We start from the raw sequence: 25,918 nt of genomic DNA on the forward strand, positions 1-25,918 counted from the left end.
GTTAGTGGGCTCCAGTCAGGATATAGTATGGGGACGATCTGGTTTCCGGGCCGTCCGCACTAGTCTGGATTGCAATACCCTGCTGTACTACAATGTTGGTGTCTGAATACAGGATATGAGCATCTCTCCAGTTTCTAAGATGGCGTCCTGAGATTGGATGCATACTGGGCATGCGCCGTAATGCACCTAGGCCGAACATAGTGGCGCTGTGGTGACGCAGGAGCGGAGGCCGGCTTTGATGATGCTCGGCGTCCTACAGCTGCTACTGCCCCCTGTTTGATGCTACGGCGCTCCAGAACAGTTGTATGTTCATCTTTGTTTAAACGATCGCATAGATTGGATCCCTCACCGCTAACATGTGTCTTCTGGATCGTCCCTCTGCTCCTCCCTCGGTATGTTTTTATATTCACTGGACGCATCCATCGATTGTTTACTTTTCTAATGTACCTGATCGATGGGTCCGCCCCCCCCACTTAAGTATGCAAATGTTTAATATGTATGCCTGATCGATGTTCTTACAGTTAGGTGTGCAAATACTAGATATATGTAATTTATTTAATTTGCCCTATTATGCACTTATACCATTGTATCCTATGTTTTTGCAATTGTCACTTTTTTAACACGCCCCCTGGGTGTGGCGTGATCACATGATCTGCACTTTGATTAACTCACCTATTAATTTGCCGTCACTTGATTTGTACCTTTGCTTGAGAAAGGCTCAGTTTTGGAGCCGAAACGTTGCACCGTATGGTTGAATAAAGAATAACCTCACCTCATCTGACCGAAGTGCCGTCCTTTTTCTGGATTTATCAATTGGGGTAAGAAGTCGATTCCCCTGGAACGTGCACCCATTTTTCCCATTGTAGTCAGTGCCGCCATTTTTTTTCTATATCCTTGGCTTATTGGCTGAGCACGACTCACAGCTTTTTCCGTATTCTGCTAATTTTTTTCATTTTTTCATTATGTCTAATCCTGAATCTATTTCAACCTACGGTTGTGTGTACACAGCAGAGGACACCGAATGCATACTGCGCGACATAGGAGGAGATGCCACCTTCCTCAACACCCCTTCCATCAAAGAGCTCAAACGTAAGTTTGAGAATGTTTCCAAACGCATGGTATCCCTTCGTTTGCACATGATGACATTGGGGGAGTATCACAAAACGCAAAAAATTCCCAGAGGGATGCGGTTCAACATACGGCCTAACCTCTTCTTCAACAATCCCATATTCTGCAAAAAGTTTGAGGCGTTATCTAATCGTTACTCCCTTGATTTCATTCTACTCAACATCGAGTTTTTACAGCATGAACTTGCTATTTTGAATTGTGACATACGTAAGCTTGAGACCAATCTCCAAACGCTTTTATCTAATGAGGATTTTACCAAGTATATGGAGGATATGTCTGTCCAGATGAAGCTTTTCCAGACTGACTCAGAGGAGAACAAAAGAATCAAGTGGTGCAGAGACACTGAAGATTATAAAAAGGGCAACATCTACAACTGGCAGTCGGAGCGACAGTTTAACACACAGAAGGATGTCAGGAAAAGAAGGAAGACCACACAGATTTCTCCTAATGGCGAACAGTCTTTTTTTAGACCAGGTTCCACAGACTCCAGCAAGTCGGGGCGACGCATCAGGAGAGGTGGACGTGGACACAGGGGGTCCAGACAGGTTGCGGTGCAACAAGAATCGTCCTGTGGTAACCAGGAGCAACGTGGGAAAGAAAAAAATGACCGTGGTCAATCTGTCTTCTAAAGAATTGACTTCCACACAAGTGAGTGTCCTATCGAAAGGATTTTCATTTTGCCCCAGTTCCTCTGTGAACTAGTTTGAACTGGAATCTAACTTGTTTTCCTTTTTTCGCCGCATCAAACTTAAAGTATGGCATCAAAATAAGATCAGTGTTGAGAGACCCCAGACTAGTGAATTCACACTGGGATCTCTCAATCTATTCTTGAAGAGTAATTTTACACCTAACATCAATGAACCAGCTGTTGAGGCATATATCAGTGCAGTCAGACGGGGGCTTTCTGAACTCAGGTCTTCCGTCCAGGCGGATCATGACTTTAGACACCCGAATCTGACTAGCGCTGAGATAGAGGCTCTTGATGCTCTGAGATCTGACCCCACCCTTGTTCTGAAGCCTGCAGACAAGGGTGGTGCTGTTGTGGTGATGGACACCAACAAATATGTACAAGAGGTCATGAGACAACTAGGTGACCCACATGTCTATAAAGTCTTGGACTCTGATCCCAGGTTCAAGATAGCTGGCGTTATCCGCAATTTTCTGAAGGATGCTGTGGAGAAAACAACCTCGCCACTGGGTTTTGGAGAGGGCTGTTTAAAAGCCTCTTGCCTCAGGATTATGGCCCATAGTAACTTTAAAGGAGAAAACAGACCGGCCGCACAGCTTAAATCTGTCTGTAGAATTGTATTTTATGTTATTATGCGTTCGGTTAAATTGTATGTTATGTGAGGGCACCCAGATAGCTAATATTATTGTATTCATGTATTCTGAGTGCCATTCACCTAATGATATGCACTCAGACTTGAGCTATCTGGGGATATGTTAAATGTCTGTGTTTGCTGTGGGGGTGTGCCATTGTGTGTTTGGGTGGTGATTCCTGTCCTGTTGTCTCCACATGTGTATTGGTGATCTCCCCTTTGTCCTGAGAGATAATTGGATTGTCTTCGGTCGTCTCCCAGGCAGAGAGGAGGAAACCATGATGCATTGTGGGGATATGTTGTATCTGTTCTGTGTCGCAATCTCCCTTCTGGTCCTCTAGGGGGCGGGAACGATTGGTTGCTGTATTTGCATTGTGTGTGTTGTGAATTACTGATTGGTTGGATTTCAAAACCCTGTGGGCAGTACTATGTTTGGTTTTTATCAATAAAAGAGGCTGTACTTGAAGTACAGTCAGAGCACTGCTTGACCCTCAACACGGAGCCTTGTCTCGTTATTGGGGGGATTCCATGTATGCTGTTGGAGACTGATTGCCAGGAGTGTAAGCCGACTGAATGCTTTTCCTGTTCGCCTGCTGACAGCTATCCGCGAGGTTCCAGTTTGGAGTGCTATGTTGTATCCAGTTCGGGAGGTTGGTGTTCTGCAATAGCTGTGCCTGTCTCTCAGAAAAGGGGCATATCGCCTAAACGGATTTTAACCCCTTGTCTGCTGAAACGGTGCCGTTACATTGGTGGCAAGCAGCGGGATCGTTCCTACAGCCAGAAGGACAGCTACAGGAGACACCATTTCTTTGGATTCTACAATTTAAGGGCAACGCATGTCCCAGTACAGCGACCCTAAAAGCAACAGGATGGAACCAGCAGTGTTATACGAGGAGGAGGACCTGGATGGCCGGGATGCATTAAGGAAAGGCATCTGGTACCAGGCCCTGGATAATGTACAATACCAGCAAGGTGAGAGTCTCCCCAGTGAAGAGCAGCGGTTGCAGAAGCAAGTGGCCCTGCGGATGTCCTTCCTGGGAGAGCAGCCCCTGGAGGAATGGGTTATAGAACTACAGCACCGGGTATGGCAGGAGCTATGGCTGGAGGATGCCTACCAGGCGCTTTGGTGGTATGTGGCACAGTTTATACCCTGGACAGCTGAGCATTACAAGCCAGAGGGAGAGGAGTTTGATGGTCCTGGCTTGTTATGGGAGTCCTTTGCAGAGCCTGACTTCGGGAGCCCTGCACAGTCCAGACTTCAGGACATTTTCTATGAGAGGGAGGCTAGGCATGAGTGGGATGACCCCCATGAAGTAGAGAAAGACCTGGCTCACCTAGCAACCCTGGAGTGGGAACTGGAGCAGGACTACCGAGATCTCTTCCACTCCATTGAGAAGGCTCAGCAGGACGGTAAGGTGACAGACCCAGATCCAGACCCATTCAGCTGGGCAGATATTGTAGAGTGTTACTGGAAAGGACCCCAGGTGGCCGGTAGAGCTGGGACCGAGGTCTCTCCGCCGGTCCTGCAGGGAATTGGGAGCCCAGTCTTCATTCCCCAGCGGCAGTGTGAAGTGCAGGGAGGAGAGAGCAGCGGCCTCCCTCCCCAGCGGCAGGCTGAGTTACAGGGGGCAGAGGTAGTTGTTCCTGCCCCCCAGCAGCAGCATGATTTTTTGGGAATTGGGAGCCGAGTGTCCATTCCCCAGCGGCAGACGGAGTTGCAGGGGGCAGAGACAGTCGGTCCTGTCCCCCAGCGGCAGAGTGTCCTACAGGGAATAGAGAGCCCAGTCTCCTTTCCCCAGCAGCAGGACACTGTATTGGGAGCGGAGGCGGTCGGTCTCCCTCCCCAGCGGCTGGAAGTATGTACGGGAGAGGAGCTCGTTACCCCCTCTCCCCAGCGGCAGCTTAACGCACCAGGGGGAGACAGTAAGCCCCACAACAGTGCAGAATGGACCGTGGTCTCTGCACTTACAGCACAGGGGGTAGGGACAGTTGTTCCTGTCCCCCAGCAACAGGGCTGTTTAGCCAAAGGGGAGACAGTCAGTTTCCCCCTCCAACAACCAGACTCCAACCAGGCTTCTTCCGTGGTAACGCTGGCACCAGGGCAGAGTACCGCTGATCCCTGCCCACAAAGCAACCTCCACTCCAAGCCAGGGAGCAACTCAGAGACCGGGAGTACCAGCTACCAATATAACCTTGGTGGATTCACTGGACAGAGACAGCCTACTAAATTCTACAGGTCCAGTATTGGGTTGTGGGTGGGCTGCCAGACTAACTCAGGTACCGACCGGCGTGAGGTCAGGTATCTGGTTAGTCTTCCCTGGGGGGGGGAGATGTGTGGCAAAACCAACCTCGCCACTGGGTTTTGGAGAGGGCTGTTTAAAAGCCTCTTGCCTCAGGATTATGGCCCATAGTAACTTTAAAGGAGAAAACAGACCGGCCGCACAGCTTAAATCTGTCTGTAGAATTGTATTTTATGTTATTATGCGTTCGGTTAAATTGTATGTTATGTGAGGGCACCCAGATAGCTAATATTATTGTATTCATGTATTCTGAGTGCCATTCACCTAATGATATGCACTCAGACTTGAGCTATCTGGGGATATGTTAAATGTCTGTGTTTGCTGTGGGGGTGTGCCATTGTGTGTTTGGGTGGTGATTCCTGTCCTGTTGTCTCCACATGTGTATTGGTGATCTCCCCTTTGTCCTGAGAGATAATTGGATTGTCTTCGGTCGTCTCCCAGGCAGAGAGGAGGAAACCATGATGCATTGTGGGGATATGTTGTATCTGTTCTGTGTCGCAATCTCCCTTCTGGTCCTCTAGGGGGCGGGAACGATTGGTTGCTGTATTTGCATTGTGTGTGTTGTGAATTACTGATTGGTTGGATTTCAAAACCCTGTGGGCAGTACTATGTTTGGTTTTTATCAATAAAAGAGGCTGTACTTGAAGTACAGTCAGAGCACTGCTTGACCCTCAACACGGAGCCTTGTCTCGTTATTGGGGGGATTCCATGTATGCTGTTGGAGACTGATTGCCAGGAGTGTAAGCCGACTGAATGCTTTTCCTGTTCGCCTGCTGACAGCTATCCGCGAGGTTCCAGTTTGGAGTGCTATGTTGTATCCAGTGCGGGAGGTTGGTGTTCTGCAATAGCTGTGCCTGTCTCTCAGAAAAGGGGCATATCGCCTAAACGGATTTTAACCCCTTGTCTGCTGAAACGGTGCCGTTACAGATAGTATGGCTGCTGGTATTATCGATCGGGGTCTTTGTGAGTTTCTTGAGGTGGCACATCCAGTCACTCCTGTGATTTATCTGCCGCCCAAGATCCACAAGACCCTTATTGATCCCCCGGGACGTCCGATCGTCTCGGGGTCGGATTCCATCCTCAGCAGCATAGCTATCTTTCTGGACAAAGTATTGCGGGAATTCTCTACTGGTGGGTTCTCCTATATACAGGACACATCGGATTTTCTTGTAAAGTGACGGGATACTGATGTGTCACAGGTGGATTCAATGATGTTGGCATCATTCGATGTTACATCACTTTACACGTCCATAGCACATGAGAGTGGTGTCCAGGCAGTCAGGAAAATGCTTATGAAGTCCCCTTACACCTCTTGTGCTTCAGATTTCATAATTGATTTGCTCAATATTGTTCTTCACCATAATAATTTTCTTTTTAAGGATGTATATTATTTGCAACAGCGGGGTGTGGCCATGGGGTCCCATGTGGCCCCTACTTATGCGAACATTTTTATGCGGAGTTATGAGGAGGATGTTGTCTATCTGTCCCACCACTTCAGCCATGTGCTGAGGTGGTGGAGATATATCGACGACATCTTCCTCATATGGACAGGCAGCGAGGTGGAGCTGATTGTGTTTCATGCCTTTTTAAACAGTCATGATCCCAATTTGCAGTTCACTCTCGTCCATTCCAGAACGGACATTCAGTTCTTGGACACCAGGGTTGTGTTCAATGGTGGTGCACAACACACGGAATTATATACCAAACCCACGGATACCAATACCTTCCTGTGCTATAACAGCTCCCATCCCAGGAGAATGGTACAGTCACTTTCTTTTCTAACAGTTCCTGAGGGTTAAACGTGTCGTCTCTGATGAACACAAGTCCAATGCAACCCTGGAGTCCATGGCAATGAGATTTCGTGACAGAGGGTACCCGAAACGACTATTAGACCAGCATATGGACAGGGCACGTGGTCTGGATAGGGATGCATTGTTGTCCCAGCGGGGATTCCGTTTGTGTCAGTCTACAGTGAACTCAGCCCTTTCATTAATAGAGTTGTCAGGAAACACTGGGATCTCCTTGGATCAGAGTTTCAATGTCCACCATTGCTCTCCTACCGCCGTTCAAGAAATCTTCGGGACCAGTTGGTCAAGGCAGACATTGGCCCCAAGGGGTCCTCCAGACAAACTGCATTAACGCAGCCGGGCTTGGGCTGTTTCCCCTGCCTGGGGTGCGTTAATTGCAGATACATCCGAAAAGGGAAAATATTCATACATACACCCGTTCAGGTGAATCTTACAACATTTTGTTTCATCTCACGTGCAACTCTAGCTACGTTATTTACATGCTTTCATGTCCATGCAATCTGCTTTATGTGGGTGAAACGACGACTGACCTTAAGACCCGCTTGAACAATCATCGCTTAAGTATCCGGAAGAAACGCCTCGATCTACCGGTTTCTAAGCATTTTTCTGAGGCTGGACACAGGGAGGGTGATCTGGCAGTTTGGATCCTCGACCATGTGCCTCAGCCCAGACGTGGCGGTGACAGGTCTAAGCTACTTAAGCGTAGGGAACTTGGCTTGATCCATAAGCTCAATAGCTATGCTACAGTGTTTTTGTGTACACACTGAGAGTATGTATTTATTTCAAAATCTGTTGGATCAACAGTAATTTTATCCCTTAAGAAAATAATGGAGGAGATTTAAATTCTGGTACATGACTAAGGCAACCCCCCAAGATACCCCAATGTTTAATAATGATACGATTAATCATACCACTATGTTCCGTATATTTTGTAATGAAGGGGATCCTATTATGGGGACCCTGTCTTTCCCTTCTCTTTAATGTGTCATTTCTACCCAAATTTTGGACACGGTCCACTTGGGATGATAACAGCTCGGGGGGGTAGCCTCTATGTCTGAACTTTTCTACCATGATTTCCAATGATTTATCCAATGTGTCAGGGTCAGAGATAATCCTCTTGGCCCTGAGAAACTGGGAGAAGGGAAGGTGCTTTACCATGTTCCGCGGATGGCTACTCTGGAAGTGCAAAAGGGTGTTTTTGTCGGTAGGTTTAGTAAATAGCCTAGTTTGTAACCGACCTTCATCATACATGACAGTAGTATCCAGAAATTGGATTTCAGTATTGGAGTATATGAGAGTAAATTGTAACTCTTCATTAATGCCATTCAAATAGCTATGAAACTCCAATAGCTCAGAGCAGTCACCAGTCCATATGAGGAAGATGTCGTCGATGTATCTCCACCACCTCAGGATATTCCTGCTGTGGTGGGATACATGGACGACATACTCCTCAAAACACCTCACTAAAAATATTGGCGTACGTTGGGGCCACATGGGACCCCATCGCCACACCCCTGATTTGTTTGTAGAATATATCCTGAAACAGGAACCGGGATCTGGAGGACTATAAAAGAGGTTCTATCTACACATGGCAGTTTGATAACAATACATCTAATCAAAAAGACAGAAAGAAAAGGAGAAATATACAACTAATTGGAACAGAAGAAACAACGTCTTTTTTAGGACACAAAAGCAGCAACCAGCACAAAAGAGAGGCCGTACCAGACGTGGTGGCCGTAGACACCGACGAACCTCCAAAATTGCGCAACAACAAAGTCCGTGCACAAGGCAACAAAGTACAGACACACAGGAAGAAATAACTGTTATTAACTTATCATCCAAAATGCTTACTCCCATACAAGTAAGTGTCCTGAGCAGGGGATTGACTTTTTGTCCTTCGACCCCACTGAATGCATTTGATTTAGATGTGGATTTGTCTGCTTTTTTTCGCAGGATCAAATTAAAAGCATGGTTTTGTGATAAGATGCGAACCAACACAACCCAGCAGAGTGAACTCGCACTGGGGCATCTTGGTTTACATCTTAAAAGTAATTTTACTCCTATGGTAATCGAGTCTGCCATTGATGCGTATATAACTGCTGTAAAATCTGAAGTGTTGCAGTATAAACAATCGTGCAACACCAAGAAATTCAAGAACCCCAATCTCACTTGTCTTGAGATTGAGGCTATTGAACAGTTGAGGAATGACCCCCTCCTTACAGATAAGGGGGGAGGGATAGTAGTTCTTGATACCGCCAAGTACATCGCGGAGATCAGACGCCAGCAGGGCGATACTGAAGTGTATCTAGCACTACAGACTGATCCAAAATTTAAGATTGCTAGAGCTATCCAAAAATGTCAAAATAATGTGGTTGTAGCTGGCATCATTGACAGTGATCTCGCGGAGTTCTGTATTATTAATCATCCCGTTACACCAGTACTTTATGTACTTCCTAAGGTACATAAATCATTGGTTGACCCTCCGGGTCGGCCGATAGTATCGGGTTCAGACTCTATCTTTAGCAACATCTCAATTTTTTTAGACAAACTCCTACAGAACTATGCCAGTGGGGCGGAGTCCTATATTCAGGACACTACTGATTTTTTGTGTAAACTAAGGGATGTGGAAAGTGATGTTACAGGGAATATTATTCTGGCGTCATTTGATGTGACATCAATCGATCATGATCTTGGTATCGGGTCGGTTAGGCGTATGTTGGATCTATCATCCCTCACTACTGATGCATGTGATTTTGTGATTGACCTTTTGAATATTATCCTTAGACAGAATGACTTCCTGTTTCAGGATATATTCTACAAACAAATCAGGGGTGTGGCGATGGGGTCCCATGTGGCCCCAACGTACGCCAATATTTTTATGAGGTGTTTTGAGGAGGATGTCGTCCATGTATCCCACCACAGCAGGAATATCCTGAGGTGGTGGAGATACATCGACGACATCTTCCTCATATGGACTGGTGACTGCTCTGAGCTATTGGAGTTTCATAGCTATTTGAATGGCATTAATGAAGAGTTACAATTTACTCTCATATACTCCAATACTGAAATCCAATTTCTGGATACTATCATGTATGATGAAGGTCGGTTACAAACTAGGCTATTTACTAAACCTACTGACAAAAACACCCTTTTGCACTTCCAGAGTAGCCATCCGCGGAACATGGTAAAGCACCTTCCCTTCTCCCAGTTTCTCAGGGCCAAGAGGATTATCTCTGACCCTGACACATTGGATAAATCATTGGAAATCATGGTAGAAAAGTTCAGACATAGAGGCTACCCCCATGAGCTGTTATCATCCCAAGTGGACCGTGTCCAAAATTTGGATAGAAATGACACATTAAAGAGAAGGGAAAGACAGGGTCCCCATAATAGGATCCCCTTCATTACAAAATATACGGAACATAGTGGTATGATTAATCGTATCATTATTAAACATTGGGGTATCTTGGGGGGTTGCCTTAGTCATGTACCAGAATTTAAATCTCCTCCATTATTTTCTTACAAAAGATCCAGAAATTTACGTGACCAACTAGTTCATGCTGATATAGGTCCTGGCCTGGTTTGACACAGACATCTTTGACACAACATAGCATGGGATGCTTCCCGTGTCTTAGTTGTGTCAATTGTAAACATATCTGCAAAGGGAAAAATTTCATACATCCGTCGACTGATGTGAGATACCCAATTTCTTTTTATCTCACCTGTAATTCTAATTTTGTGGTCTACGTCTTGAGTTGCCCCTGTAAACTACTGTACGTAGTTGAGACATCCACGGATCTTAAAACCAGATTAAACAATCACCACTCCACTATTAGGAAAAAACGTTGGGATCTACCCATCCCTATACATTTTGTGGAGATGAATCATACAGAACACCAATTAAAATGCTGGATTATAGATCATATTCCCTTGCCCAGACGAGGAGGTAATAGGAATCTATTACTGAAGAGGAAAGAGTTATTTTGGATACATACGCTGAACACATTGAGACCTAATGGTCTCAATGTGGATTTCAATTTAGGGGTTTGTACATAAAGGAGTGGTTTGCCCTGTGATGCTATGTATTATCTGCTATTCGGCTTTCATTTGGTTGTAGGTAATAACAAAACACAAATGCTAATATAAGATCTAACCTACAATTTTATTTCTTTCTCTAAATAAATATTTTTCATCTTATATTACAGATGATTGGTTGATACAAGAAGAGGAGTTATGGAGTGACTGTGCTGTCCCGCCACATTGAGATACACCGTGTTCCACATTTTGATTGTGCCCATAATTTGGCTATACTTGGATTGAATTGCGTATTGGGGTCGGACTGTGTTCCGATATATCTCATAAATCTTGTACATAGTATATACATATAAGGAGAACCCCATGTGTGGCATTCTTAGGAGGCGTTATTGGGGCGGCACTGGCTGCGCGATCGGTACGGGGGTGTCGGTCGGGCACTTATCGCACGCCCACTGTAGGGATACCATGACCCCTTGACAGGGTTGCGTGGATCCCTTGTTTTGCCTTCAGATTAGCCACATAGTATATATATTAATTTATGATGGGCAATTGTCCAGTATCAAATATGGCGTATCTGCGGTCGCAGTATTGTGAGCATGCGCTTGAAAAGTAATGGAGTCTCTGTACTCAGCGACGCAGATAGTGACGTATGACGCTGTAATTAGACATAGTATGACGCGAACTAACCGGGACGGAGCTTGACGCCTGCTCATTCCATGAGGTTAGACGCCAACTGTGGCCATTGCGAACATGTGGATACACGCTGACCCTGTGGTAGGTCACCATTGATCCTTCTTCATCCTCCTTGTTTTTAGTTAATGGGATTAAAGATATTTGGAGCAGCTGATGTATATTGGTGCCACTTATATTTATATTTTATATTAAATAAGTTTATATTACTTTGTTATGGATTGTGAATATAATAATATATCACTGGATCTGTTTTTACACATTGTCACTCATAAAATACTTATGAAATTATTATGTATGTATTTATTTATTGATTTATACACTAATTGTGATTATTGATCATTGTTATCTTTATAATCATGTACACCTATTTATATTGTGCACTTTCACTTGTGTTTTGTTGCTTGAGAAAGGCTCTGGATTTTGAGCTGAAACGTCGCCTCACTGTGCCACTGTGGCCCAATAAATAATCTTTTTGGTATTATTGGAGTTGCTGTCCTTTTCCGACTATATATATATATATATATATATATATATATTTATTTTATAGATAATTAGTGGGAGATAGTCAGTGTAGGTTAGATAGTGATATATTGTAGCTGATAGGTTCCAGTGCAGGGTGTTAGGTAGCGTGATAGGAATTACTGTTTCTCTGCTGTCCATACATACATGCTACAGAGATAGTGCTGTGATGTCACAAAAATACTTAGTGCACCAATCAGTGATATCGACTCAGACCTGATAAAATGTGAAGTTGCATGTATTGTGCTAAAATTATGATCATCATTAGTGCCGATTTGCGCAATCGCAAAAATAATGACTGGAGATCACGAATTCTAGAATATCGCAAAAACAAATATTGCCTATGTCGCTCATCACTATTCTGAAGTCCACAGAGACAGATTTATCTAATCTGGCTAAATTTGAATCTCATGGGTTGGCCACAAAGCAGCTTTTCAAATGCTTATGCTTCCCAAACTACTATATCTGTTCAAAATCCTATCCAACCTACCGTCCTGTTCCTTTTCCTCCAAATGTACTCAGCTGTTGAATCGCTTCATATGGGAAAACCTTGTATTGCAACCTCTGTAATCACAAAACTGCAAATCTGTGGTGGTCTGATTGCCTAACCTATATGACTATTATCTCGCAACACACATTAACCAATTAAAGGACTGGTGGGATAATGCTATAGATAAACACTATGTCCCTATTGCTGCCTCAAGTGTTCAACAGGCTGACAATAAATCTTTATTGTTAGCTTCTTTGCATCCTTCTTTTCATCCACTATCTCTATCGTCTTCATCTGCTTTCAGAAACTGGCAACGGTTTCACTACATGAGCACCAACTAACTTCTATCAATAAAATACATCTCTTCTCTTGATTTTCTAGAGCTACTCATACTCAACCTTACTCATCAACTCATGAAATCTCCAATAATGATTTTCACAAGGATTTTGAGTAGAGATGAGCGTATTGAAGTTGACAGTGGAATTAGAAGTCAAATTTCCTTGCGGTTTGTGGTTGTGAATCACAATTTTTCCTAAAATGGCTGCTGCGCATTTCAGAACATGGAGCTAAGAACTCTGGAAACGAGGGCTCACCCACAATGCCATGCATGCAGCCAATCAGCAGTAAGCCAGCCCCTGCGATGTCACAGCCCTATAAATAGCCTCAGCTTTCTTGGATGCTGCCATTTTCCAGTGTACTTAGTGCATGGAGAGATGTGAAAGGCACTAGGAACAGTGTTAGGAAAGACTTTATTCAACAACAAAAAAAAGATTTAGAAGTTCAGGGAAAGATTATTAGAAGTGTAGGGAAAGGATAGGGATGCATTAGCTACACTATAGGAGAACAGGGTCCAATAGGGGATTGTAAAGCCTGGGTAATAGGAGTGATTCTATTACACCTTGCTGCACTAACTGGGGATCCAAATTGCTGTTATACTGCTGCTTTTAGGTGCACTATATGATAGCTCAGTAATTCCAGCAAACCTTGCTTGTTATTGGGGTGCAAGTGCTATGTGATACAGCCATTTATGTGGTGTATTAATAGGAACTGTACGTACGTCTTATTAGCCATTCTGAGGTGAACGTACATTGTTTTATATACATTTTTCGATTGCATTACTAGAAAAATAAGGACGTATTATTAGCCGTTCAGACATTTTTGCGGTGTATTAATAAGAAAAACAAATACGTTTTATTAGCCATTCAATGGTGAACGTACATTGTTTTACAGACATTTTTGTGGTGTATTAATAAGAAAAAAAAGTAAGTCTATTTAGCCATTCAGCAGTGAACATACATTGTTTCATAGACATTTCTGCGGTGTATTAATAGGAAGAAAAAGTATGTGTTATTAGCAGTTTTTTTTTTAGGACGTTAGAAGGTTTAGAATTTTAGAAGCAATTTTTAAAAATTTTACGTTTTTTTTAAGTCACTTTGAGGAGCTCACATAAAAGAAACCACTCATAAATGACCACATTTTAGAAACTACACCCTCAAACTATTCAAAACTAGTTTTAGAAATGTTAACCCATTAAGCATTTCACAGAAATTGTAGCAAATTAGAGGTGAAATTTCAAGATTTCACTTTTTTTGCAGATTTTTCATTGTAATCAATTTTTTCCTGTAACACATCAAGGGTTAACAACAAACAAACCTCAATATTTATTACCCTGATTCTGCAGTTTGCAGAAACACCCCATATGTGGTCGTATACCGCTGTATGAACACATGGCATGGCACAGTAGGCACAGAACGCCATATGGTTTTTGGAGGGCAGATTTTGCTGGAATGGTCTCTGGGTGCCATGTTGCATTTGAAGAGACCCTGCCATATCCGTACAGTGAAAACCCCCAAAAGGTGACCACATTTTGTAAATTACATCACCCAATTAATTTTTAAGGGGTGTAGTGAGCGCTTGACCCAACAAGCGTTTCATAGAATTTATAGTACTTGGCTGTGAAAATGAAAAATATTTTGCTCTAAGCCTAAAATCTATTTTTCATAAAAGATAACAGGAGAATATCCCCCCACAATGTGCTACCCATTTTCTCCTGCATACAGTAACACCTTAATTGTGGTTGTAAACTGTTATTTGGGGGTGTGCCAGGGCTCAGAAGGGAAGGAGCGGCATCTTGACTTTCTAACATGGAACTTTCTGTCATGGTAAAGCCAACTTTTATATTTTTTTGTTGACTAAGCTGCGTGAGGGCTTATTTTTTGTGGGACAAGCTGTAGTTTTTATTGGCACCATATTAGGGTATATTTGTCTTTCTGGTCGCTTTTTACTTCATTTTTTGGAAGGTGAAGTCACCAAAATGCTGTTTGGTTTAATTTTTAATTTTTTTTTTTACATCCTTCACTTGTGATCATGTGATATTTGTATCCGGTCGTTACGAACGCAACGATAAGTGTGTCTAGTTTTTTTAAAACTTTTTCTGGCTATGGTAAGGTGACTAAAAAAAGCTGTTTTGGCGCCATTCACTTGATGGGGTAGATCATGTGATATTTTAGAAATGACAGTCATTGCGGACATGGCAATACTAAATATGTCTATTGTTTATTTATTTTTTACCTTTTAAACAATAAGTGCAGTTTTTGAAAAAAAATCATGTTTTTGTAATGCAATTTTCTTAGAGCCATATTTTTTATAATTTTTATCACTATGGTCTTGTGTGGGGGCTCACAGGTGATGTTTTTATTGTGACCATTTTGGGGTACATACAACTTTGGGAGATAAGATAGCAAAAAAAAATCTGTTTTGGCGTAATGTTTATTTTTTTATGGCGTTCACCTGACGGGGTAGATCATGTGATATTTTTATAGAGCCGATCGTTACAGACGTGGCAATACCAAATATGTATTTTAATTTTTTTTCTATTTTTAGCATTTTTAATTTACTTACTGTAATTAGGCAATTTTTTATTTAGTTTTTACATGTGAAACTTTTTTTTTTTTTATAAAACACTTTATTACTTACATTTTTTTATTTTACATTTTGTGTCCTCCATAAGGTCATACAAGAACTTTGGGGGGCATATAACTTCACTTTTTTTTCACTATTGATTTCTACATAGTAGCCCCAGTTACAAGAGAATACATCCCCCAGAGAGGCTGTACAGCAATATACTGCACAAGGAGCCCACAGAGTGGTGAGGTGGCAGCAGCATGAGGAGACCACAGAGTGGCCCAGTGACAGAGTGGTGAGTTGGCAGCAGAATTAGGAGACCACAGAGTGGTGAGGTGGCAGAAGCATGATGAGACCACAGAGTGGTGAGGTGGCAGCAGCATGAGGAGACCACAGAGTGGCCCAGTGAAGGAGTGTTGAGGTGGCAGCAGCATGAGGAAACCACAGAGTTGCCCAGTGACAGAGTGGTGAGTTGGCAGCATCAATAGGAGACCACAGAGTGGTGAGGAGACCACATAATGGAGAAAGCCAGGATTTGATTTCTTGATGAAGGATGTGGAGCAGTTCCTCCCTGTGTGACTCCGTTCACCCAGGCAAACTAGGTGCAGAACAGTGTGGCACTGCTGTGCCACGCACATGTGGTATGCTGGAGGAGCCACTGTGAATTGTCCCTGCAGACATGATGGAGCCTTTGGTGCGGGTAATAGGGTGACGCAGCAGGCTGGACCACTACATTAGCACCACAGTTCTCCCAGGCCACTTTATGGTGATGCTGCATTGGAACCCTGGTAGCCCCAGTTACAAGAGAATACATCCCCCAGAGAGGCTGTACAGCAATATACTGCGCTGCACAGCCTCAGTGCATGGCTGATCGAGGTATGTGGAAAACCCGACAGCTCCTGCAGTCTCCCGACCACCGGACCGGGACAGGAATCTCTTCCTCAGCACTGTGTATACAGTGATTCAGAAGGCACGGACACACAGGAACGGTTCCTGCCTTCTCTCTGGGGTGCCCTGCTGTCAATGACAGCAGGCCCCCGACACAGCAGCTGCACAATTAGCGTGCAGCTTCTATCTCTGAAAAGATGTTCTAAAATGTCCTATCAAAGTTAAACCCGACCGCCCAGGACGTTTATAGTCAATGGGCGGTTGGGAAGTGGTTCATTTACTTTTAACTTTATTTACTTTATTTAATTCTTTTATTTCACAGTATGTCAGACAGACAAGTGACAGGCCCTTCATAGGGAATGAGCAGTGGCAAAAATGTTTCTGGAGCAGGCACAAGTAGCAGCAGAAGAAGGGGGGTGGCAACAGGAGTCTCAGCGAGATGCCTGAGCTACCAGTGTCATCTAGGGGTAGTGGGGTAGCATGCATGGGATAGGCATAAGGCCATCCTTCATATAAGATAGGGCCAGGGGCTATTTATAGTATTCAGTATATTGTATATAATGGTTCTTATCTGTTGACACATTCTATGTTTCTATGTGTCTTGACCAGTAACCCAGCGGTGCTTGAATGGTTGACTCTGTCTTCGACATAATACATAATACATAAGACACCCCCAACCAAGAGTCGGTGGGTTCCTCTGACATGACACTTAGTTGGCATGGCCCGGGAGCAGGCCCTGTGCCCTTACCTCTCCTCAACCTGCCTCTGTTATTTTCTGTTCCCTTAGCGTGAGAAGTATTATATGCTGAAGGCTTGGCTCCACTTTTCAGCGAGGACGAGCTACTCGAGAACAGTCAGCAGCTACTGCCCAGCCATGATCTGGAGTAGAGTAGTGATGATGAGAGCCACGTGGGAGCTGGTGCGAACAGTCAGGCTCCTAGCCCTGAGACCGTTGAGGGGGACATTAGTGACATGCAGACAGTAGCAGATGATGATATAGCTGATTGCACGTGGGAGCTGAGTGAAGAAGGGCTTCATCATTATCATCATCAGGAGAAGAAGTCGGCAGCTTGTGCATGAGGCAGTGGCTATGCCAGCAAGGTGGTAGAGTGGCCGTGTGTCAGCCGGATGGCAGTAGTGTGCGCTCGGGAGCCAAACATGCCTGTGGTAGACTGCCTGCTTTGCAGGTATTTACCTGCATGGAAAATAGTGGTGCAGGGGTTCATGAAGGCAGTCAGTGTGAAGTGTTGTCAAGCCACTGGAGGAGGTAAACATGGCCATTTGCCAAATCTGTGGGCAGAAGGTGAAGCGTGGCCAGGGTTCCAATGCAGCATCACCATAAAGTTGCCTGGGAGAACTGTGGTGCTAATGTAGTGGTCCAGCCTGCTGCGTCACCCTATTACCCGCACCAAAGGCTCCATCATGTCTGCAGGGACAATTCACAGTGGCTCCTCCAGCATACCACATGTGCGTGGCACAGCAGTGCCACACTGTTCTGCACCTAGTTTGCCTGGGTGAACGGAGTCACACAGGGAGGGACTGCTCCACATCCTTCATCAAGAAATCAAATCCTGGCATTCTCCATTATGTGGTCTCCTCACCACTCTGTGGTCTCCTATTGATGCTGCCAACTCACCACTCTGTCACTGGGCAACTCTGTGGTTTCCTCATGCTGCTGCCACCTCAACACTCCTTCATTAGGCCACTCTGTGGTCTCCTCATGCTGCTGCCACCTCACGACTCTGTGGTCTCATCATGCTTCTGCCACCTCACCACTCTGTGGTCTCCTAATTCTGCTGCCAACTCACCACTCTGTCACTGGGCCACTCTGTGGTCTCCTCATGCTGCTGCCACCTCACCACTCTGTGGTCTCCTCATGCTGCTGCTAACTCAACACTCGGTCACTGGGCCACTTTGTGGTTTCCTCATGCTGCTGCTACCTCAACAATCTGTCATTGGGCCACTCTGTTGACTTTTCATGCTGTTACCACCCTCTCCACTCCATGACTGGGCCACTATTTTGCCTTTTTGACGTCACCATTTATTTGACCCTTCTTCTGGTCTGGCCCATACAGGGATGGAACCCATGACTTTGAAATTGTTAGCACCACACTCTAACCAACTGAGCTAACCGGCCAGGACCTTTTTTGGCTCAGTTGGTTAGAGCGTGGTGCTAATAACGCCAAGGTCGTGGGTTCCATCCCTGTATGGACCATTCTGCTTTTTAGCTGTCAGGGGGAGAAAAACAGAACTGGATCGCACATCCACAATGCTATGCTTTGATCTGACTCGCTTCTCAGCGCTATATTAACCACTTCAACCCCGCTAGCTGAAACCCCCTTCATGACCAGGCCACTTTTTACACTTCGGCACTACACTACTTTCACCGTTTATCGCTCGGTCATGCAACTTACCACCCAAATGAATTTTACCTCCTTTTCTTCTCACTAATAGAGCTTTCATTTGGTGGTATTTTATTGCTGCTGACATTTTTACTTTTTTTTGTTATTAATCAAAATTTAACGATTTTTTTCAAAAAAATGACATTTTTCACTTTCAGCTGTAAAATTTAGCAAAAAAAACGACATCCATATATAAATTTTTCACCAAATTTATTGTTCTACATGTCTTTGATAAAAAAAAAATGTTTGGGCAAAAAAAAAAAATGGTTTGGGTAAAAGTTATAGTGTTTACACACTATGGTACAAAAATGTGAATTTCCGCTTTTTGAAACAGCTCTGACTTTCTGAGAACCTGTCATGATTCCTGAGGTTCTACAATGCCCAAACAGTAGAAAAACCCCACAAATGACCCCATTTCGGAAAGTAGACACCCTAAGGTATTCGCTGATGGGCATAGTGAGTTCATAGAACTTTTTATTTTTTGTCACAAGTTAGCGGAAAATGATGATTATTTTTATTTTTTTCTTACAAAGTCTCATATTCCACTAACTTGCGACAAAAAATAACAAATTCTGGGGTGTCTTCTTTCCAAAATGGGGTCACTTGTGGCATAGTTATACTGCCCTGGCAATTTAGGGGCCCATATGTGTGAGAAGTACTTTGCAATCAAAATCTGTAAAAAATGACCGGTGAAATCCGAAAGGTGCACTTTGGAATGTGGGTCCCTTTGCCCACCTAGGCTGCAAAAAAGTGTGACACATCTGGTATCGCCGTACCGAGGAGAAGTTGGGGAATGTGTTTTTGGGGGTCATTTTACATATACCCATGCTGGGTGAGAGAAATATCTTGGCAAAACATCACTTTTCCCATTTTTTTTATACAAAGTTGGCATTTGACCAAGATATTTTTCTCACCCAGCATGGGTATATGTAAAATGACACCCTAAAACACATTCCCCAACTTCTCCTGAGTACGGCGATACCAGATGTGTGACACTTTTTTGCAGCCTAGATGCGCAAAGGTGCCCAAATTCCTTTTAGGAGGGCATTTTTAGACATTTGGATCCCAGACTTCTTCTCACGCTTTAGGGCCCCTAAAAAGCCAGGGCAGTATAAATACCCCACATGTGACCCCATTTTGGAAAGAAGACACCCCAAGGTATCCAATGAGGGGCCTGGCAAGTTCATATAAAAAAAAAATTTCCGCATAAGTTAGCGGAAATTTCTTTTTATTTTTTCTCACAAAGTCTCAGGTTCCGCTAACTTAGGACAAAAATTTAAATCTTTCATGGACTCAATATGCCCCTCAGCGAATACCTTGGGGTGTCTTCTTTCCAAAACGGGGTCAGTTGTGGGGTGTTTGTACTGCCCTGGCATTTGAGGGTCTCCGCAATCATTACATGTATGGCCAGCATTAGGAGTTTCTGCTATTCTCCTTATATTGAGCATACAGGTAATGAGATTTTTTTTTCCGTTCAGCCTCTGGGCTGAAAAAAAAAAATGAACGGCACAGATTTCTTCATTCGCATCGATCAATGTGGATGAAAAAATCTCTGCCAAAAAAAAAAGGAGGGGAAAGGCGTCTGCCAGGACATAGGAGCTCCGCCCAACATCCATACCCACTTAGCTCGTATGCCCTGGCAAACCAGATTTCTCCATTCACATCAATCGATGTGGATGAATAAATCATTGCCGGGATTTTTTTTTTTTATATATATACAAAGTGTTTGCCAAAGCATAGGAACGCCGCCTCCTCCTCAGCTCGTATGCCTTGGCAAACGTATCTGTTACTGCAGAGGAGAAATCCCGTCTTGCAGCGCCTCATACACCGACTTGTGTGTAATCTGACAGCAGCGCAATGCTTCTGTCAGAATGCACATCAGTGCTGCAGCTAGTCGATCGGTTGGTCCACCTGGAAGGTAAAAAAAAAAAAAAAAGAAAAAACCAGGCCGCAACGCAATAATTTTATTAACTTTGGAACAGAATATATAAACTTTAACTTTTTTAACTGAACATTAACCTTTTTGCTTACTGGTGTTTTTTTTTTTTTTTTTACCTTTATAGAACAAACCTTTCCTTCCCCATGGGTCAATGTGCAAAGCGCAAATCGCCCAAAGATGTGGCGAAGTGCGTTATGCACTTTGTCCCAGGTGAAAGGAGACGTTTGCAGCAGCTGTGTGAGTGAATGGGCCCTAATAGCCCTGTGTGCCTGTCCTGGTGAGATGATCCCTATGCTAATAGTGTACCTGTGAGTGGTACTTCCGGAAACACTCTCCAAAGCATAGGGCAGGGTGGTCAGGACAGTCAGGACAGAAATAGCGGGTGTCGCGCCTTATTCCACTCCTGCTACAGACACAACATCTTTTTCGGGGTGACGGTTGGGTTGAGGTACCAGGAACGACATTGGGGAAATGTCGCTCGTGTAGACGGCTAACTACACTGGTGGATGGGGCCACAGAACCTCCTGGGTACAGGAGGTTCGCGATGATCTCTTCCTGAAATTTGAGGAAGGATCCAGTTCTCCCAGCCTTACTGTAGAGAACAAAACTATTATACAGAGCCAATTGAATTAAATATACAGACACCTTCTTATACCAGCGTCTGGTTCTGCGGGAAACTAAATACAGAGACAACATCTGGTCATTGAAGTCCACCCCTCCCATGTGAAGGTTATAGTCGTGGACTGAGAGGGGCTTTTCAATGACACGGGTTGCTCGCTCAATTTGTATTGTCGTGTCTGCGTGAATGGAGGAGAGCATGTAAACGTCACGCTTGTCTCTCCATTTCACTGCGAGCAGTTCTTCGTTACACAGTGCGGCCCTCTGCCCCCTTGCAAGACGGGTGGTAACGAGCCGTTGGGGGAAGCCTGCGCGACTAGTTCGCGCGGTGCCACAGGCGCCAATCCGTTCTAGAAACAAATGCCTAAAGAGGGCCACACTTGTGTAAAAATTGTCCACATAAATATGGTACCCCTTGCCGAATAAGGGTGACACCAAGTCCCAAACTGTCTTCCCACTGCTCCCCAGGTAGTCAGGGCAACCGACCGGCTCCAGGGTCTAATCTTTTCCCTCATAGATCCGAAATTTGTGGGTATAGCCTGTGGCCCTTTCACAGAGCTTATACAATTTGACGCCATACCGGGCGCGCTTGCTTGGGATGTATTGTTTGAAGCCAAGGCGCCCGGTAAAATGTATCAGGGACTCGTCTACGCAGATGTTTTGCTCTGGGGTATACAAATCTGCAAATTTCAGGTTGAAATGGTCTATGAGGGGCCGAATTTTGTGGAGCCGGTCAAAAGCAGGGTGGCCTCTGGGACGGGAGGCGGTGTTGTCGCTAAAGTGCAGGAAACGCAGGATGGCCTCAAAACGTGCCCTGGACATAGCAGCAGAGAACATGGGCATGTGATGAATTGGGTTCGTGGACCAATATGACCGCAATTCATGCTTTTTAGTTAGACCCATGTTGAGGAGGAGGCCCAGAAAAGTTTTAATTTCGGAAACTTGGACTGGTTTCCACCGGAAAGGCTGGGCATAAAAGCTTCCCGGGTTAGCGGTTATAAATTGTGTGGCATACCTGTTTGTTTCGGCCACAACTATGTCTAAGAGCTCCGCAGTCAAGAACAGCTCAAAAAAATCCCAGGGCCGAACCGATCTGAGCTGTCTCAACCCGAACTCCAGACTGGGCAGTGAAAGGGAAAACTACAGGTGCGGCAGAAGTTGGGGACTGCCAATCAGGGTTTGCCAGCACCTCTGGGATTCTAGGGGCTCTACGGGCACGTCTTTGCGGTGGCTGCGACAGGGTCACTACTGCACGTGCCACCGTACCAGCTTCAACTGCCCTTCTGGTGCTCGCTACTTCACCATGTTCTACGGCAGTGCTGGTACTAGGTCCAGGGAGGGCTGGGCTGCTGGTGTATGCCTCACCACGTAATCCGACAGCGCCAGCCCCACTCTGCTGCTCTTGAAGCGGATCCTGCGCAACCTGTGGTCTAGCGACACGGGGCCGGGTACGCCTGGTGCTATCAGGGACCTCAGCCTCCTCGTCCGAACTTTGGGTCAGAGAGCCACTGCTTTCTACAGGTTCGTATTCTGACCCGCTGGATTCATCAGATGAGGGTTCCGATTCCTCATCCGACTGGGTCAGAAGCCTGTAGGCCTCTTCAGAAGAATACCCCCTGTTTGACATTTTGGGCAACTAAATTTAGGGGTATTCCCTGAGACTACCCAAGAAAAAAAAGCAAGCCTGTCTTACAAAGAGGAGGCTAGCGAAGTACCGGAGGCCGCTGTGGTTGATAAAAAATATCAAAACTGATTTTTTTATCGCCGCAGCGCGTGTAAAGTGATTGTGCAGCGATCAAAAAAATAATAATCTTTTGTCACTGCGGTGGGGCGGGCGTGGGTGAATGCACGTGTGGGCGCCTGATCGGGCAAACACTGCGTTTTGGGTGGAAGGCGAACTAAAGTGACACTAATACAATTATAGATCTGACCGTGATCAGTTTTGATCACTTCCAGATACTATAAAAGTACAAATGCTGATTAGCGATACGCTAATCAGCGAATCAGTGACTGCGGTGCGGTGGGCTGGGCGCTAACCGATCCCTAAACTACCTAACCAAGGGGCCTAAACTATACCTAAAATCTAACGGTCAATACCAGTGGAAAAAAAAAGTGACAGTTTACACTGATCACTTTTTTCCTTTCACTAGTGATTGACAAAGGGGTGATCAAAGGGTTAATTGGGGTTCAGGGGGGTGATCTGGGGCTAGTATGAGGTGTTTGGTGTACTCACTGTGTAGCCTGCTCCTCTGCTGGATCCAACCGACGAAAAGAACCAGCAGAGGAGCAGGCAGCCATATAACAGATCATATTTACAAATATGATCTGCTATCTGGCACTCTGATTGGAGTTTTTAAAAATCATCAGCTTGCCAGTCGCGATCATTGGCTGGCAAGCTGATGACGATTTACTCCTTGACGAAATGCCGGCCCGAACTGCGCATGCGCGGGCCGGCATAGCGCGTCATCTCGCGTCTCGCGAGATGACGCGTATATGCGTGACTGCGCGCAGCACTGCCGCCTCCGGACCGCACATCTGCGTTAGGCGGTCCGGAGGCGGTTAAAGTGTACAGCCCCCATACTGCATGCTGCACAAAAGGCATTAGTGTACATTTTGACCAAAAGGCATAAGCCCACTCACCACGCCAAGGTCGCCTCTTTGAGTGGCAAAAAGGCGCAGCGACAATGCGTTGACAAAGCAGCACTGCCCTAGTAGGCGGCAGGACCCAGGAGTCAAACAGCAGCTCTGCCGTCCGACAATGCCACCCATGGCACTAGGCCCCACCAACCCACCAGCACAGTGCCACAAAAACAAAGGCCACCACGCAGTACTGCACCATGTGAACAGTTGACTAACACAACATGTCCATTGCTATCAGGAGCTACAGGTCAATGACCTCTTATATGCAGACTTCTGTGATTAAAACCACCTGTGCCAAATGGGAGGAGTGCTTATACCAGTAGTAAAGAAGAAAGATTCAAATAATTGTCAGGGGGAGAAAAACAGAACTGGATCGCACATCCACAATGCTATGCTTTGATCGCTGTTCATTCTGCTTTTTATCTCCTGGCCGGTTCGCTCAGTTGGTTAGAGCGTGGTGCTAATAACGCCAAGTTCGCGGGTTCGATCCCTGTATGGGCCATTCTGCTTTTTATCTCCTGGCCGGTTAGCTCAGTTGGTTAGAGAGTGGTGCAAATAACGCCAAGGTCGCGGATTCGATCCCTGTACACGCCATCCTTCTTCTGATCTATTAGAAGAGGCATGTCCAAACTGCGGCACTCCAGCTGTTGCAAAACTATAACTCCCAGCATGCCTGGATAGCTTACAGGAGGAAGGAAAAATGAGACGCACAACGGATCCTATATTTTTTTTTATATAATCTTTATTAGCTTTTGTCATTTTTCTTCCATTAGTATGTCACAGAAATAGGAAAGTTTGACAGGTAACAACATATGATATGCATTACATTCGAGGCATGATGAAACATATGCAGATATGCATATAGCAGTATTACAATTGGTATTGTTAATATAATGTAATATTGTCTACTTTTTCCAAATCTTGAGGTTCAAATTTCTACCCCACAACAGTTAATGGCAGATGACACTTTGGGCAACATGTCAATCTATTCTGCTTTTGGGTTTGAGAAGAGAAGAGAAAGCCATATATTGCTTTATGCATTATTCGGAACTGCGTTTCCCTCCAGCCCTCATTAAAAACTATTTTTCTAATCCTTTCCCATCCCTGTTGTATTGTTTGTTGCATTTCAATACCCTGAAAATCTTTATTCCAAGATGAAAAGAGAGTCTCCGCAAGACGCTTTTGTTTGGCTTCACGAATTTCTTGATAGAGTTCAGATAATGACTTCTTAGTTGTCCTTTGCCCTATCATTTGGTCAAACCTACTTACAGAGAATACTGCCCTGGGATCATGTACTTTAGTATACAGGAAGCTTTTGATCTGGAGATACTCAAATACATGCTGAGGGCGACTTAAAGGGAACCTCTCACGGAGATCGGCGTTCCATATGTCCGAAGCCTTTGTAATGCCCGCCTCCTTCCATGCATCAAAGTGCTTAAGTTCTACACCGGCTGGGAATTCTGGATGGCCCCACAAAGGCATGTGTTTAGAAAGTGAAAAGGGCAATTTGAGAATTTTACGGGCCTCTTTCAATGTTGCAATGGTATCTTTTATTAGAAGACTCGAACTTATCAGTGGGGGCTGGGCCGAGTATTTGGTGTGTAGTTGGGCCTTTAAGTTCCAGGGATGTACAAGATGGGATTCCAACAGTCCATTGGTGTAGAAATTGGTGTTGAATAGCCAGTCAATACAATGTCTCATTAGACTCGCCAGATTGTACAGTCGTAAGCTTGGGAAAGCCATATCTCCTTTAGTTTGGGCAATTGCAGTTTTGATAACGCTATTCTAGAGTTCCTCCCTGCCCATAGAAATTTACTAAAGGCTCCCTCTAACATCTTGGTGTCTGAATGTTTGAGAAGAAATGGTATCGTCTGCATGGGGTAGAGGAGTTTTGGGACGGCAATCATTTTCAAAAGTTGGCACCTACCTCCCAGGGAAAGGGGGAGGTTCATCCACCTCTCCATATCTGAGAGAATTTTTTTGAAGAGCGGTGGGTAGTTCAGAAGGTATAATGATTCCGGCTGCCTGTCAATGTGGATTCCCAAATACTTAATGGACACCGGGGCTATTTGAATAGGTATAGTAATGGCAGGGGTTGTTCCTGTGGTGGTTATGTCTTAAGAACAAAATCTCAGACTTAGTGGCATTTACTTTATACCCTGACACTATTCCAAAGTCTTCCAGGAGTTTAAATACATTGGCCAAGTCTCTCTCAGGTTTTTCCAAAAAGACTAG

The 25,918-nt window shown here is 44.7% G+C and overlaps 1 non-coding gene across 1 annotated transcript; it reads left to right on the plus strand.

The window, feature by feature from the left end:
- The first annotated feature begins 24,111 nt into the window (after window positions 1–24,111).
- On the plus strand, window positions 24,112–24,185 carry TRNAI-AAU. Its single transcript has one exon. It is a non-coding gene; the product is annotated as a tRNA-Ile (tRNA).
- The last annotated feature ends 1,733 nt before the right edge of the window (window positions 24,186–25,918 follow it).

Source organism: Bufo gargarizans, chromosome 3 (genome assembly GCF_014858855.1).
Source record: "Bufo gargarizans isolate SCDJY-AF-19 chromosome 3, ASM1485885v1, whole genome shotgun sequence".
NCBI classification, from domain to species: Eukaryota; Metazoa; Chordata; class Amphibia; order Anura; family Bufonidae; genus Bufo; species Bufo gargarizans.